At 41.8% G+C, this 15,202-nt stretch overlaps 2 pseudogenes; both read right to left on the bottom strand.

The window, feature by feature from the left end:
* Positions 1–4,100: 4,100 nt before the first annotated feature.
* LOC101720442 (protein N-terminal glutamine amidohydrolase pseudogene) lies at positions 4,101–4,741 on the bottom strand (annotated as a pseudogene).
* An 8,242-nt stretch (positions 4,742–12,983) lies between these two features.
* On the bottom strand, positions 12,984–14,716 carry LOC101700931 (E3 ubiquitin-protein ligase makorin-1 pseudogene; annotated as a pseudogene).
* Between the last annotated feature and the right edge of the window lie 486 nt (positions 14,717–15,202).

Here is a 15,202-nt window from a genome sequence, read left to right on the forward strand (position 1 = left end):
TAATGTGGATAAACAAATTGACTTAGGTCAGTTCACAACATCCCTCTAGGCACAGCATTAGACATGCAGTAAGTAAGCAGGTAATTAAGGTTTTGACACAAGCTAAAATTACAGGAGTATAAGTACATATAGGCTAACAAGAGGAAGTCAGAGAATTTGAGAGAAGGTAATTTCTAAGTAAACATTAGAGAGAACAGCAGTTTTTCTCTAAGAGGCTTCTGGTAACACAATCAGAATGAATCCCAACCATGATTAGGTACTGCACTATGAAATTACATTCCCATCTTCACATTTAGGAATATTTCAGGTTCGTATCCTTGGGTACATGGAGTGGAAGACTGTTTAGAGAGGATTCATTCCAATTCCTTCAATTCTTTAAATGTTCAGAGAGATCTTTACCCACCTGCTCACAGTTGTACTGATGCTCCATGATGACTGCCATCACAGTCAAGGTTTCTGATTCCTAATAACGTACTTTTCCACCATGCAGTGGCTCTTAAATTTGTGCATACATAGCAATCCCCCGGTTGGCTTATGAAAATAGATTACTAGCCCTCACTTCCGGCAGGGTGACTCAGGAGGTCTGATTCAGTAGGTCAGTGTGGGCAAGATATTGAGATTTTGCATTTGTAATAAATTTCCAGGTGAAGCTTATACTGCTAAGCCAAGGACCACGCTTTGAGGACTCCTGCACCACACATACCATAAACATCAACCATCCTACTCCTCCATCCAAACACATTTGTTTCTTTTTTTTTTTTTCAAACACATTTGTTTCTGTATAATCTAGGTCAGCTCCACTTGCATGACCTTCAGCTGCAAACTGAACCAAATATCCCTCCAAGTACCACTTCATCTTCTTGACAACCAGTTCCAGGCCCTGAATTCTCATTCTAGGTTTAACAAATGGTCCACCTTCAGGGAACTTCAGAGACATGTTTTTATTTTCTCTTCATTTTGGGAACACAGACTATCTGAGAAGGTATGATACAAATTGAGCCTGGAAAAGCTTCTTGGAGCCAGTTTGCAGAAGGTGAGGTATATCACATTAAGGAGGAGAGCCAGAAATGTTTCCCAAAGTTGGGTGAATAAAACAGTACAATGAGCTACAGAGGTTTGGGGATTTCTAAAATTATATACCACACACCCTCCACTTTCCTTCCATGTTGAAAATCTCCAGTACAGAGGGAGAACCTGAAGATAAAAAGGAGAGAGAGAATCACTGATAAAGATGGTCCCAGAAGAGGCAGGAGAAGGAGTCCACTGAATAACCGGAGGAGTAGCCCTGGACAGGGGGAGTGGTGCACCTTGCTCAGACACCAGAAGGGTGACATTTACTGATGTCCCCCCATCTCTGTTCTAAGCCATTTGATTCCCAGCCTCCAGGGACCCATTGCTCTTCTGCCCCCAACCCCAGGTCCACCACTCCTGCCAAGAAAACCTGAGGAAATCCTTCCATTTCACTAAGTCATAGTTTGACTCTTTGTAGAACTAACACTATTCCTGTAAAATCCTAGGTATAGATCTTTCTTTCACTTAACTTTTAAAAAGGGCTAGAAAGCTATACATGCCCCTTCTCCCCCAAAAAATGCTTGTGTATACCATTTGAGCAGATTCTTCCTAGATTAAGAACTTTATTCTTAGATTAGGAATCCATGAAGGAGAATTTGCCACAATCCATTTGAGATTAGAAGATGTGTATAAACTATATACATTTATATTTTCAATGTGATTTTTGTATTAGTTTATGTATATAATATTGGTGCTACAGTACATGTGTATTTTAAGGTAAGATATATATATCTGGGATCCTCAAATTCATTAATGGATACATTTTAAATTACTACCTATTTAGAAAAAATTCATATTTTAAGTGGTGGAGGATTAAGTAACAAAAGAAAGTAACAGAATTTCAGTGTCCAGAACATAAGGGTACACTGGCAGGCAGGAAAGATTTGAGGGCTTCCTGGAAGTCTTTGTGGCATCCATAAAACCACTCCCACTAGGCTGCTGCCTGTTTTTGTTTTTCGGGTTTTTTTGGTTTTTTTTTTTGCCTGGCCATAGGCATGAGAGGAAGGAAGGAAGAGAATGATTAGTATTATCCTAGCCCACAAGACAAAGAGAGGATTTATTGCTGCTCAACACTTCAGATCTCCATACGCTGCCGTCATCCATTCCCCCTTAAACAAATGCTGGTTGTCATCACATGATTATTATTACTATGCAGGGCAGATCCTCTGATGAATAGAAGCTGATGAAACACTCCTCTCAAGTAAAGAGACTAAACTATTCCCAGGTGGCCTGATTTATTTCCTGGAAGTTGTGGTTTTCCAAGTGGAACCCACATCGATGAAAAACATTCCCTCATTGCATGAGGATGGAAGTTAACCCTGAAGAGTACACATCTCCAAAGCAGGGCTCAGGGATGGAAACAGGTATATAAGCAGGTGATAAAAGGAGAATGAGGTCATTCATGTAGGCATCCTTTTCAGTCGCCTTCTCAACCTTGAATGTGTGGAAGAATTTCCTGGAGAACAGACAAACGCAGACAGTTTCCTGGGCCCCATTCCCCAAGGATTCAGATTCACTCCTCAGGGCAAGGCCTGTGAAGTTACGTGTCTAATATGCTCACAGGTAATGTTTCTTCTGCTGGGGCAGCAATCACTGTGCATGACACAGTTTTACTGGAGGTTTCTAGGTGGGTGTTACATCAACAGCCTCCCCAGTGATCTCTTTTTATTGGGACTCCCTGCTTCCAACTCTATAATTTGCTGGTGCTAGAATGATCTTTCTAAAACCAAGTATATCATTATTTTGCTCAAAATACATAATGTTGACTGTAGGGCCCAGTTAATTCTGCAACAGAATCCAAATGGCCTAACGTGGCACCTTCAAGCAGGTAGCCTGGAGGCTCAAATATGTTTTGTCAGGTTTATGGTCCCCAACTGTTTCAGCACAGTCACCCAAGCATCCCTCCAGGCTTGCCAAACTTTTTCCTCCTGATAGAAGTCACTTGAAATGCTCAAGCCCATGCCAAAAGCCCTAGCAGGAGGGCAGGGAGGTGCCACTGACCACACACCTTCTCCTTGGTTCTCCTTCATCAAGTTTCCCAAGCACACACCACCACCTTACATTCAACAGAACTAGAATGCCCTAGCTCCATGATTTTGTCTTCTCTCTTTTTTTTTATGCCAAATATCTTTTATTTGGAATTGTATGATTAAAGCCAATTTTCCAAGAAGGCAGACATGACAAATGTGTTTTAAAGCACATTTTTCAAATGCACATAGATGGTTCTCATGTATGATTGACACTCTTAGGTATTTTGGATCATGAAGAATGACACAGGGCCAGGGATTTAGCTCAGCGGCCCCACACCTGCCTCATAAGTGCAAGGTCCTGAGTTTGATCCCCAGTACCAAAAAAAAAAAGAATGACACAAAACCTTCAACACAATAAATTTTAAATCTTATTTTTAAAAAAATCATTTCTAAGGCCAAAAAAAAATCACTTATAAGTAGACCAAATATCACTCAGACTGAGAGAAATGCAATCGTTAATAACACTATAGTCCAAAAAGACTAATACTTATTGCAGATTCAGCTCACAATATAATCCCTTTCCAAACAGCAGTGCTGTCTCTAGAAATACTTCATGACTATCTTTACAGGTGCACCAAACGTTCACATATCCGTGAAACAGAGCCTTGCCCACAGGGGCATACAGTGTGGCTACAGAGACAAGAGACATGCAGAAGAGATACCGCCATCTGCACACAGCTAGGCCTGGCAGCCGTCACATGCTTCAACAGAGGAGCCACACGGGGGCAATCAGACACCACACCGAGTTGCCACTCGACACACCAAAAGGGAAGGTCTTCTTTTACTTGTGGCGCTGGGCTGGAACCCAGAGCCTCACACAGGCTACACATGCATTCTACCCGAGTACGAAAGAGGTTTTATTTAGTTCATTTGTATTTGTGTTCATCCATGTTTCCACTCCACTGAATTAAAAGAGGAAATGTAGTTCCAAGCCAAATGTACCACGTTTGCTGTCCTACAGGACAGGCTGGCCTGCTCGTGCCCCGAGTTCTCCACAGCTCTACATCCCGATGTCCAGCTCAGTAGCTTTTACTGCTAAAGCGGTGTGCAAATTCAGGTAGTGTGTAGACAGCTCCCCATCCGACTTTAGGATTCATACTGATGAAATCATTCAGGTTCATTTTGCAGTCTCCGGTTTCGACGCAGGGAAAAGGCGGGAGAGGCTCCTGCCAGTTCCCACTGGAGTCTTTCATGTGAGACCTGTCAGAAGCAAAGTTCTTCAAATAGCAATCGGCACGGATCACTCTAAATTTCCTCCTAAACTGTGGATGAATGTCATCATCAGACTTAAAGGCATCTTCCACGTACGTGTCAAAGGGGCAAGGAAATGGCAACACAGTATCGAGATCATAAAAGAAGCTCTGTCCTCCACTGGAAACGTGAAGCAAAACAACATGGTAATCCCAGACCACGGGTCCATTTCCAGGTCTTGCCTCCTGCTTCCAGATAGGTATCATCTTCTTCTCATTTGATATAAAGACAGTGTAACATTCCTCTAAAGGATACTGGTCATGGTTTTTGATGTATTCGCAGAGCTTCCAAATATTTTCTTCACAGTAGCAGCTGCTGTAGACACACGCGGCCCTCGCGGGGCAGGCGGGCTGGTAGCGTGGAGCGGTGGGGACGGGGTTGCTCTGCATGGCAGGGCCGGGCGCCGACCTGACCCGGAAGCAGCCCGTCCGAGCAACGCTCGCCACCGCCGGGGTGGCGGGGCCCGGGGTGGACGGGGCCCAGGGCGGACGGGGCCCAGGGTGGACTCAGCGACTTCCGGGCCTGTGGGCGGCGCAGCCCGGGTCTCGATTTTGTCTTCTCTTAATCGATTTGGATAGGATGGAAGAATTTCCTTCCCCAAGGGGGTATTCGAGGTATGGAGGAAGCGAGAAATGAGTGGTGCTTCATCATACCTTTAGGTCATGCTAAGTAAAAGCCACTGGTTCCTCAGCTTTGCTGGGCAGTGCACTGTGGGAGCAGAGAACTCTTCGCGGCATGGCCCTCCGATCCGAGCTACACCTCTGCACATTGTCCTGTGTGTTTTTCCAAGTCAGTAGGCATCAGTATTTCTGCATGGGTCGCCTTATTAACAGTCGTGCTGTGCTGAGAGTGGGAGAGACTGAGACAGTCACAGCTGTGGAGATCAAACACACTTCTGGGCTGTCACCAGCACCTCCGGGAGGAATTCTGTTTTATGTGGGTAGCTGCTATAATGACTAAGGGGGGGGGGGGCAGCCTTATAAACTAAGCAAAGAAATAATTGGGAAATTAAATTGTCTTGAAGAAAACCCAAGACATCCTTCCCAAGGAAGTGTGGCCGAACCCCCAGTTCCCACGTTCTGGATCCAGCTCTGCCTCAGAACTTGCCTGTGCCATCCAGTCTCTGTACAATCCCAGAACCACTGTTTAAGGACTTGTTTAATTTTTAGGTTTTTGTGTGTGAGTGTGTGTGGTTTGTTTTGTTTTGTTTTCCAGCACTGAGGATTAAACTCACAGCCTCTGTCACACTAAGCTACATTCCCAGACTTTTTTTGTTTTGTTTTATATTTTGAAACAAGGTCTCCCTAAATTGCTAAATTGCCCAGGCTAGGTTCAGATTTGCAATCCAACTGCCTCAGCCTCACAGGGCACTGGTAGTACAGGTCAGCATGCCTGGCTAATTCTTAAGTTTGGGAATTTTTCTCTCAGCCAAATATTCAAAAGTGATTTTTCTTTAAGAATAAATTGATCTGGTGAAATATCTCGGATATGTAGGTTTACTGTAGGGACTTAAGTGCTTATTAGAGTAGACCTTCAATAGGTAACCTGGTGCACATACATACCTGTATCTTATATTCACACGCATACACATAGATACATATTCACCTGTGTGTAACAATTCACTTACAATATTAACAATCTTTCAGGGTCAGGGATTTAGCTCAGCGGTTCTTGTGCCTGCGCACAAGCGCAAGGTCCCAAGTTTGATCCCCGGTACCAGAAAAAAAAAAAAAAAAAAATCTTTCATTGGCCCTCTCATTCTTTGTCAAAAATGGTGTATGGTTGCTGCCCTTTTGTTCTCATTTGGCATCTCAAAAGCAGCAACTCTTTTTTCAAAAGGGTTATACCAGGGCCGGGGATTTAGCTCAGTGATTCCAGCGCCTGCCTTGCAAGCGCAAAGTTCCCAGTTCGATCCCTGGTACCAAAAAAAAAAGGGTTATATCATGACGCAGCCACCAGTTAATCTGATATTAGCGTTCTGTCACCCATAAACAACATTAAAAACAACAACTGGGGCTCTCCCTACTTTTAGGATTTCCAAACAGACTTTTCCAGGATCAAAAACATTTCTTGTTTGCTTTCCTTGATGAACTTTTGACCTAGTTAAGTACTCCCAAACAGAGAAAGAATCATTTTAAATGACCTCTTAAGTCACCAGCCTCCTAAACTATATCACCTTTTCAAAAATACAAGTCCAGATTAAAATTCTGTGTCAGTAAGAAAATATTAACTAAATTGCAAGTGTTCTTATGGGCCTCATTTAACTCAGGTGTATAAAGTTGAACAAATTTACATAAGACTTGTTTTGAGTTTGGATGGCTTTGGGGTGGGAGGCAGGATCTATATATTCATAAATATGAAAGAGTGATCACTAAAGTTTAGATATAAAATTACTAAATTAAAATTCAGTATTTTCTCTAGGGCAGTGCAGGAAAGAGAATGCTAAATAAATATTGAAAAAGCATAACAGCATGTGAATTGTATGTCATACAAATTCATCAAATTTCCTGTATTCAAAGGAGAAAACTAAATAGCAACTTCATTGAAAAGATAATTCAAAACAATATGTTTAGCATTCTTAATTCTTCATTTATTTTATGTACACCTTTTCTGTAAAAATAATGAGAAAAAATGAGTCACTGCATTATCTCAGAAAAACATTGACAATCAATCATTCCACACATAATGTCTGTGCAGTTTGTCCTTCTTATGTGCTGATAATGTAGAGAAGAAATTTATGATTTTTTTATTAAGTTTATTGGTACATTTTAGGTATACATTATGATCACATTCATCATTGGGAATCTGTACCTTTACATGATACATCTTGGTTCTTATTTTTTCCCATTCCCCTTCCCTCCCTTCCACCCCTCCACCCCTCCCTAGTTACTAAAGCTTTGTTTCCATTTTTTTTTTCTTTGCTCATATTTTTTTCTTTCTCTTCTTTCTTTTCCCCTACCCCTCCCACTTCCCCTTCTCCTTTGCCCCTTTTCTTTCTATTTCCTATTATATATTTTGGTCCTCATTTACACTTTCAGTTTCTCACACCAGAGAAACTATTCAGTATTTACACATGTGTGTCCTATTTCTTTCACTTAAGAGGATGGCCTCAATGTGCATCCATTTAGCTATAAATGTCTCTAGTTTATCATTCTTTCTGGCTGAATAGTACTCAGTTTTATAAAAAAAAAAAAAAAAAAAAAAAAAACAACCCTCACATCTTCTTTATCTATTCACCAGGAAATTTATGATTTCTGACATTAAAGAATATCTCATCAAGGGGGAAGTTGATAGAGAGAGGCGTGGCCTGATAAAAGTAGGCAGATGTGGCCAAAGCAAAGAGAAGACTCACCTGTAGGCAAGAGAGTTGGTCAGGGGGTGGATCCAGAAGAAAGGATTCAGGAAATTAATGTAGCATTCTCCTTTCTACCTCTTTGTTGAGCTAGGCAAGCACTTCTATTCTAGGCCTGGAGATTGTCTTCTCATCTAGATTATTTCTTTAGTATTTACTAAGTCCTAGGTACTATACTAAATATGCTTTGTAATTTTTGCAATTATTCTTCCAAAAAAATCATATAAAAATTATTTTACTATTATTCCTCTTAATATAGGCTGAATAATGTTCCCCACCTCAAACCCCAGCATCTCAAACCATGACTGTATTTGGAGATAGGGTCTTTAAAGGAGCTATTAAGCTAACATGGGCTCATTAGGATGGGTCATCATCCAGTATGCCTGGCATTCTTTTTTTTTTTTTTTTTTGGTACTGGGGATTGAACTCAGGACCTTGCACTTGCAAGGTAGGCTCCAGAGCCACTGAGCTAAATCCCCAGCCCCAACCTGGCATTCTTATAAGAAGAAGTATTCAGGACACAGACAAGGGTAACCATGTGAGAAAATAGCCAGAATTGGCTATGTGAAAGCCAAGAAGAGAAGCCTCTGATCAAACCAACCAGCCAACATCTTGACCCTAGACTGATAGCCCCCAACAGCGTTCTATTCTTTAAGCTATCTAGTCGATACTATTTTGTTATGACAGTCCTAGAAAACTAATATTACCTTTTTACAGATAAGGAAATAGAGACTTAGGATCTTACTCAAAGTTACATAAAAAGTACCAGAACCAGGATCTGAGACTGGATCTCACTGACAGAGAATTTCTCTGAACTTCCAAACACAAACATATTCCATAAGCCCTTGCCTACCTAGGTGTGCTCTGAACTCCCTCAGGAATGGTCCCCTTTGTACAGCTGCCCAGCCCCTGCATGATCCCCACCTTCAGCAAACCTAACTTTTATGTTATGGTTTAAATCTAAAAGGTCCCCAAAATCTCACTGTGCTCAAAGGCAGGGCTTTTGGAAGGTGATTGGATCATGGGCACTATACTCATCAATAGATTAATATGTTGTTAGAAAATGTGGCCTGGTGGAAAAGGCAAGTCACTGGGGTCATTACCTAGAAGCGTAAATTCTTGTCCCTGGCTCCTTTCTCTTTCTTTCCTTCCTGGCTTCCATGAGGTGAGCAGCTTTTCTCCAGCATGCCCTTCCAACATGCCATTTCTATCTTGGAGATAGCCAGTCAATAATCAAATTTAGTGACACTATGAACCAAAATAAGCCTCTCCTCCTTTAAGTTGAAGGTGTCAGGTATTTTGTCACAGTAGTAGGAGAGCTGACCAATATATCTTATTAAATAGAAACTCACACTTGCAGTGACTCATCACTATGGCTAATTCTGTGTGGAACTAGATCACAATACCACAGGGGATAAATAGTAGCAGTTAAAATAGCAACCCAAGAAATCAAGTAAGTAATAAATGAATGGTGCATGTAACAAAGAGAGTGCTGCTACTTTCCCATCCCCACACCCTCCTTTCCTACTCCATTCACTGCAAGTTGTTTCTGGCTCCATCACTAATTTGAATCTTTTCTTGCCAAGGTCTCCTTGTTTCTAAATCCAGTGGACACTGTTTAGCTATTTTATGTATCATACTTGTAAGCGTGACACCACTGGCTGTGCCTTCCTCCTAAAAACACTCTGCTTTCCTTGTATTCTTGGCATATTCGCTGGATTTTTTTTTCCTTTCCTTTCTGAATACTCTTGCCCAGTAGTCTTTGCTGGCTCTCTTTATTTCATCTTTCCATGTTGGTAGATCTTGGGTTCTGTTCTCAGTTCACCTCTTTTATCCCTACGTATTTAGCCTTCGTGACATTTGTTAGTTTGGATCTGAAATGGCTCCCAAACTCATGTGCTGAATGAAGACTTGGTCCCAAGCTTATGGCTATATTGAAAGGGGGTAGAAATTTTAGGAGATGGGGCCTAGCAAGAGTAAGTAGGTCATTGGGGGCATTCCATTGAAGGGTATCTTAGTGATTCTGCCCTTCCCCCATCTTCCTGGCTGCCTTGATTTGAGCAGCTCTGCTCCAACACTTTATCTCCATTAAAATGCTCTGCCTCACCTCCAGCCGAGAAAGACTAGGTGCCAGATATGGAGCTAAGGACTAAATGTTTGCCCTATTGCATTTCAGTCTTGCTTTGGTGCCATTCTTTCCTATTATTCCACTCCTCCCTTTTTGAAAGGGAATTTTTACCCAGTACCATAGCCTTGAGTCTCAAAGGAGACTCTGAACTAAGACTTTTGGGCAATGCTGGAACTGTCAAGGCTTTGACAACTCTTAGAGATGGATTGAGTGCAGTTTGCATGAGATGGACATAAGCCTTTGGGGGCCAAGGGCAGAATGTTACAATTTAGATCTAAAATGTCCCCCAAAGGCCAGCAGGTAGGCTTTGGGGAAGTGCCTGGGTCATGAATGTGCTCTATGATTAACCCACTGATGAGTTCATAGCTCAAAGGGCTTTTAGGAGGCAGAGCCTACTGGAATGGAGTGAGTCATAAGGGCATTACCCTGAGGACTATACCTTCTCTCCTCTCTCTCCCTCTCTCTTTCTCTGATGCCATAAGGTGAGCAGATTTGCTCCACCACACCCATCCACCATGACGTTTGGCCTCTCCACAGTCCCAGGAATGGAGCCAACTGACATTGAACTGAAACCTCTGAAACTTCAAACCAAAATAAATCTTTCCTCTTTTATTTATCTCAGGTATTTTGTCAACAATAGAAAGATGTCTAATACAAAGAGCATTGCAATGGGAATAATGTGCCCTAACAAAGAATGAACACATTCTTTGTTTTTTCAATTTTTAAAATTTTAAGTATGGGCATATTTAAAGAGATTGGGGCAAAGGAAAGATTTTAAAGGAAAAAGGGGAGACATTTACATAAGCTACTTGGATGCAAAGTTTGCTGTCTTGGAGACCCAAAGTGGCAGTTGGCATGAGCTTATTGGTGGAGGTTCCTTTGCTGGGCAAATGTTCAGCTCAGAGCATCTCAACTGGTTTGTGGCAATCTTACAGAATGTTCAATATGAACTTTGTTACATACATACATCATACATATGTATATATACACACACACATATACAGAGGTATATGTATATTTTATGAGGAAAGCAAAGCATATATATGAGGTATATGTGTATGTATATGAGGTATGCAAAACATAGGGAACCAGTAGGATAAAATGGAATCTTTTTTAGGGTTTTTAGAAAGTCTTTAAAACAGCATTTATCTCAGGCAGACAGCATTTACCTCAAAATTTCCCACCCTAATTTTGTCTGAGTCTGACAAGAACAATTTTATCTTGGTATCATCAACTTTCATGCAATTTTAATTATATCCTAAAATTTTGCACATTTTCATATGGAAGCATGCAAAAGGATCCATTGTAGCATTCTTTGAAACAGAAACATTAGAACCAAAAGGAAGTACATAAAAATGGTATATTTTTACAGGGAGTGTTTTGAGTCAGAAGTTAAAATAAAGAATATATATATGCATCTTAATAAACATTAAATAAATTATAGCAGTAAAAAAGTAAAACAAAAATAAAATGTACACCAGGGATTTAGCTCAGTGGTTTTGCCGCCTGCTGCGCAAGCTCAAGGACCCGAGTTCAATCCCCAGTACCAAAAAAAAAACCAAAAACAAAAATAAAATGTTATGTCATTTATGTAAATTTCTAAAACTCAGAACAAAACCCTCAGTATTTTATGTACATTTACATACACTGAACTTGTGTAAACATGGATTAGAAAGACACACACCAGCTGTAAAATATACCTTATCCTTAGAAGAGGAAGGATAAGAAATGGAAAAATGAAGTATAGGATTATAAGTATTTCAAGTATACAAGTAATGTTATACAAAAATATTCTTTAACTGGAGAAAATATAGCAAACATGCACCATGAATAACTTGGTTTTACAACTATGTCATGTTCTCTCTTTCCCTTTCACTATCCTATGCTTTTGTATCAGCCAGGGTTCAACCAAAGATGTACTGGTAAGCTTTCCCATTGCTGGACAAAATACCTGACACCTGCAATTTAAAGGAGGCAAGGTTTAATTTGGCTCACAATTTCAGAGGATTCAGTCCATGGTAGACTGATTCCAGGGCCAGAACATCATGGCACTACGGCATAGTGGAGCAAAGCTGCTCACTTTATGGCAGCCAGGAAGTGGAGCATGGAGAAACAGCACCAGAGAGGAAAGGGATGTCACAGCACAGGGTCCAAGGAGGTCCCCAAGGCAGAGATGGGGAGCCTTGACTCACCCCACCCACAGGGGAGGTTGCAGGTTCACTGACTCCCATCACAGAAAAAGAATTTTCAGAATGCTCCAGTAAAAAGCCCAAAGGAATTTATTAGGCAGAATTTTCAAAGTACACATTCAAAGAAATAGAATGCCCTCAAGAGGAAGAGGGGTGCTTGTGGCCCTGAGCTGGGTAAATTTTGGGGGATTTGAGGTGTCCCTAAGAAGGGTTATCTAGGGTGTGTATTTTAGTCGGGAGCTACCCATTTGGTGTACTACATTAAAATGCAAACCATTTACATGTGTTTGAAGCTGAGACATGCTGTCCTCTTGAAAGTGCACTTCCTAAAGATTGGAGTTGGAAGGAGGGAAAGCAATTTACAGATGAAAGGCATAGATAGGTCCAGAGCGTACTTTACAGTCTTATGTCTGTAAGGCCTTTAGGAATTTTTCTTGAAAGGGAAAAATATTTGAATAATTTTTGTGTTCTTAAGTGGCAGCTTTTCTTGGGGGGGAGGTCATTATTTTTTTTCTTTTTAAATGTTTTTATTAGTTCATGTTTGAAGTACATAACGATTGCATTCATCGTGGGTAGTAGGTTCATGTACATAACACATTTTAATTCTTTGACATCCCTCCCTTCCTCTATCTCCTTGTCTCCTCCTGTTGCAGTTTTGCTTAAAAAGTATAATTTTAATTTTATAATTCTCCTTGTTTCCTTTTTATCTATCTTTATTTCTCCTATCCTACCTCAGGGCGAGGGACCTGATATAGACCCTAAGATTACACCTTTCTGAAAACCCAGACACACTCAGCAGTGAGCTTCACTAATCCCCTAGGTAGCTGCAAAGTCAATCAAGGTGACAACTAAGCTTAACCATCACAGAAGGGGAATTTATAGGAACTATAATATATATATATTATAAAATATAAAATATATATAATTTTTTATTTTATTATTTATTTATTTTCTAACTTGATTTTTTTTTAACTTTTTGAAACAGAGACGACACACTTTGGGGAAGTGGAGTGGAGAGCAGGCCCTGGTATGTGAGCACGACAGCACGTGAAGTTGGAAGGCCTGCCTAGGACAGCGATGCACTGCCACACAGCACAGTTACTGCCTGAGGCTCGGCAGGCCGTTCCCAGGCCACACAAAGCCGCTACAGGTCCAAGTCAGAAAAGTCTTCTAGCTCATCGTGAAACAAGTTCTGCTCATGCTCAGAGTCATTTAGCTCATCATCCCCACCCAGTATCTACTTGATGTTGGCACTTTCTGTCTCTGTGGCCCCTCTCCACGGCCATCAGGGTCCATCAGGGTACGCATGCTTGTAAAAACAGTTACTTCCAAATAGGCAGTTCCCACGGCCTTCCTCAAAATACCTGTGCGCCTTGTTGCTCATTGCCTCCTTATATTTCTGAATGAGTTTCTGCTTCTCTTCTTTCTCCTCCACCCAGTACTCACTTGGAATGACAAAGTGAGAGGTGATGCGGCATTCAGGGCAGGCCTTTATGATCTCGCTGTCAAACTGCTTAGCACTCCTCCACTCGCGAATACACTTGAGACGGTAGGTGTGGTTGCAGCTGGAGAGGATGCCGAAGCGGCGCTCACTGGGGTTGGCTTTCTCATACACCACCTCCATGCAGATGTCACACGCCATGTCCTTGCTGCGCTGCACAGCATATGACAGCTCCATGTCCCTCTCGTGGGCCTCAATGCAAGATTTTATGTGCTGGGACCTCTGGGCTGTATCCATCGGGTGCAGGACCTGCAGCCCACGCAAGTCGCAGATGCCGCCCCGCAGGTACACGCAGTTCCCCCCCTTGCGGCTCTCTCCCACGGCGGCGTAGGTGCAGAGCTGCTTCTTGGTCTCCATCACCCCGGGTTCCTTCTCAGACTCAGCCTTGGGCACTGAGCCCTGCACAGCAGCCTCTGGGCAGGCAAGGGCAGTGCTGCCATGGTAGGGCTGCCCAAGCACAAACTCAATGACATTCGCCCAGTCCTCAGAACCTGGGCCTATGGCTGGGAAGTTCGCATTTCTGGACTCAGCTTCACTTGCATTCATCTCCACGAGTGGTCCAGCGACGGAGGAACTTGAAGTGGCAAGGGACGGTTCTGCAATTAGATCTGTAGCAGCTACTTCCTCCCTTTTCAATGGCTTGCTGTGCTCCTACCTGCAGTGGTCTCCATATACACAGTAGCCTCGCTGGAAAGACTTGCGCACTACATCGTAGGGGCTGTCAGAGAGGTCATGTGAGCAGCGACCGTCATCTCCTTCCTTACAAACCCCATGCATGAAATACCCCGCTTCCCCACTCGGGAACACGTTGTTCTCACTGCTGCTGCTGCTGTGCTCAGGAGATGACAGAGCTCTCAAAGTCTCAGCGGCCTTTTGCTTCTTTCTAGGTTGTTCTGGAGCAAACTGCTTTTTTCTCTTTAACTGCTTGCCAGCTTCACTGTCAGAATCGCTGAATGAAGAGCTTGAAGGAAGAAGTCCCTCTTCATTAGCCATTGAGCCTCACCTGTGGTCCACAGCCTCCTGCTCGACAATATGATTTAAAATAGAATATTCCTTAAAGTCCTTTCAACTCCTAAAGCTTCACGCGTTTCAAATTTTCACCGGTATTCTTCATTATTATTTTCAAATACAATGAGAATGACATTGGATATCTGGATAAACACACATAGGAAGAAGTCTTCTCAGTATCAATGCTACGACACTGTGTCTTGGAGTCAGAGAGCTCAACTGAAAAACAAATATATATAATATTACGTAGAATTACTGCCAAAGCTAGCAATTTCATTCATAGGTATAAACCCAAAGGAGCAGAAAACAGGACTTAGCTGTTTGTATGCCAGTGTTCATTGCAGCATTACTCACAACTGCCAAAAGGTGGAACCAGGTATCCATCAACTGATGAATGGATAAAACATAGTATGTACACATAGTAGAATATTATTTAGCCATAAAAAGGAATGAAGTGCTTATACATGCTCTGACATAGATGAACCTGGAAAGTTTATGTGATGTGAAATAACCAAAAGGACAAATATTATATGATTCTGCTCATATGAAATATCTAGAACAACCAAGCTCATAGAAACAGAGATTTCCAGAAATAAATGTTATTGTAGCATTTTTTAAAAACTGTATTTATTTAATGTGTGATGTGAAAATTAAGGAGCATAATAACCCAGT

This window comes from Heterocephalus glaber, unplaced genomic scaffold (assembly GCF_053883595.1).
Source record: "Heterocephalus glaber isolate CG9 unplaced genomic scaffold, H.glaber_assembly_v1.0 deba00000331, whole genome shotgun sequence".
In the NCBI taxonomy this organism is placed as follows: Eukaryota; Metazoa; Chordata; class Mammalia; order Rodentia; family Bathyergidae; genus Heterocephalus; species Heterocephalus glaber.